The following is a 2,806-nucleotide window of genomic DNA, read 5'->3' on the forward strand; positions in this document are numbered from 1 at the left end:
CATCAACAGGACAACTTACGTATATCATTTTCAAAACTTGCTTTGCAACTTCCTCACTTTACTTTTCTCTTTACTTTTTTAAAAATCCTGTCTCTGTACAAATATAAAGTACAATCGAGCCACAAGTTTCTCTATTTCTGATTCATGTCTCTTCTGTGCTTATTTTGTATGTGTTTGTGGATACGCACCTTCAGATGTAGACCGTATCGGGTTATTTCAGCAGTGATGATTTGGTTCACAGGCTGCAGCAAATGTTCGTATGGTTTTTGTTCCCACAGTGAGCCTCCAGACGAGCGTGCTGCTGTCAGAGTGTGGACTCCACCTGTTGGCCTGCGCTGCAAACACAGGAGACGGGCTGGCTTCATTATCTCCAGCCACTCTCTCTCTCTCTCTCTCTCTCTCTCTCTCTCTCTCTCTCTCTCTCTCTCTCTCTCTCTCTCTCCATGTAAAGAGTGTGGGGACTTGATTATCGGCCCATGTCATGCCGAAACGCACCCCCCCCCCACACACACACACACACACACACACTGTCCATGAAGTCAAATTAAATGACTTGGTCCCTTGTTATTTCCTCACACTTTCAATATACCTCTGACACTGGGGAATATACCAGTGTGTGTGTGTGTGTATGTGTGCACGCGAGTGTGTGTATGTGTGTGATAACAGTTTGCAGCTCTATCATTTCTACTTCTCCTGTTCCTTTATACGTCTTTCATCCCTCACTCTTTCTTCTTCTGCATTTTCCTTTGTTCAATCGCCCCATCCTTCCCTCTGTCTTTTATGCATCACGGACGACTTTCATATGAAAGGTCAGAGTTCATGTTGAGTTCCCATCACACTAAGGTGTCGGTTTGTGTATTCCCACCAAACGGACGTGTTCTGGCCTGGTTTTTAAAAACGGCTATAAATATTGTTATATAACTCATTGTGGGGAGAAATAACAGTGTTGACAATGTTTCTATCGTGCAGCCTCACTGAAAGCAATAACTCGGAACGAAAGCTTTCCATCTGGAAACCGTTAGCGGTACGCCATTAGCAACATGTGCAGTGGTTAGCACAACAAGCTGATTGGTTTGCAAGTCAGTCACACTATAGTGATCGCAACAGCAAAAGAAAGAGTCTGTAAGACAAGGACGAGGGCTCCACCGTTAAATCGGATGTGAATGGAAACACATCTAACATGCTAACACACGTTTGACGGCAGCACCCAGACGTACCGATCCTCTTGCAGAACCATGACTTATAAACCGGGATATGAGCCTTCCAGGTCTGAAGAATGAAGTCAATGGTGAAGAGCCTGAAAGCTTCATTCTCTCTAATGTCCAGCAGGGGGAGACTCCACTTAAAGCTTCATTCTCTCTAATGTCCAGCAGAGGGAGACTCCACTTAAAGCTGCATTCTCTCTAATGTCCAGCAGGGGGAGACTCCACTTAAAGCTGCATTCTCTCTAATGTCCAGCAGGGGGAGACTCCACTTAAAGCTTCATTCTCTCTAATGTCCAGCAGGGGGAGAGTCCACTTAAAGCTGCATTATCTCTAGTGTCCAGCAGGGGAAGACTCCACTTAAAGCTGCATTCTCTCTCATGTCCAGCAGGGGAAGACTCCACTTAAAGCTGCATTCTCTCTCATGTCCAGCAGGGGGAGACTCCCCTGAACACCCACACAGGTGTTTTCAGTTCTTCTGGCTGATTAGACCTCTGCTTGGGTTGAAGGTGGGCAAGGCTTTGATGAGAATTTGATGGAAATTTACGAGGTCATAAATGTCCGTCTACCACTAAGAATGATAAAAGTGTACTTAACAGGTGAAACAAAGCTAATAGGAAGATGTTAATCAATCACATTATACACACCCACACAGTCCTAAGAAGAGGTTTAATCAACTGGATTAACTAAAATAACCTGTGTGGATGTTCAGGGGCTTAAAAACTGCATTCTCTCTAATGTCCAGCAGGAAATGATTAAACATAGACGCAAAACCACCACAAAAAGATGTAAAATGTCTAAAATAGATGCAAAACCACCACAAAAGATGCAAAATGAATAGAAATCAGATGCAAAACCACCACAAAAAGATGTCAAAGGATCAAAAACAGATCCAAAACAATCAAAGACATTACAAAACAACTACAAATGGACAGTAAACTGAGCACAAAGAGAAACAAAATGACTATAAAACGACTAAAAGCCGTCTCTTTTAATTTGGGTGTCTTGTTCCTGACAGCTTGGGGTTACTTAATTAACAACCATACTTACTTTAACCCAAATCACAATGTTTTCCTGAACGTGACCAAGATGGCTGATCGATAATGTGCACTTAGTCTGCTCATGTGAGGAGTGTTTGTATTCATATGAAATTATCACAGGGTGATATGACATTGCAATCATAAAACCTGTCTCATGAATAAACATACAGTTCTTCACCATCTCCATCCCGCATGTTTCCTTTCAGTCACTTCTATAGATTCAACCTTTTGTCCTTTTTAGGGCTTTTTTTCTGCCCGGATTAGCATGTAAGAGAGACGGCACGGATAAAGAGAGAGAGGAAGAGCGAAGGAAAGAGAAGACAGAAAGAGAGGAGAGAGAAGGCGAAGCACGGAGACAAAAGTCCAGCTGTGCGATGAACGTGGGATGAACGGAAGAAGAATAAAACGGATCTTATCTTTCCGTGGAGAGAAACTTCCAGAGCGAAGCCCGGCTTATTACCATGTAAATCACACACAAACACACACACACACACACACACACACACACACACACACACACACACACACACACACACACACACACACACACACACACACACACAC

The sequence above is a fragment of the Echiichthys vipera genome, assembly GCF_963691815.1.
Source record: "Echiichthys vipera genome assembly, chromosome: 12".
NCBI lineage: Eukaryota > Metazoa > Chordata > Actinopteri > Perciformes > Trachinidae > Echiichthys > Echiichthys vipera.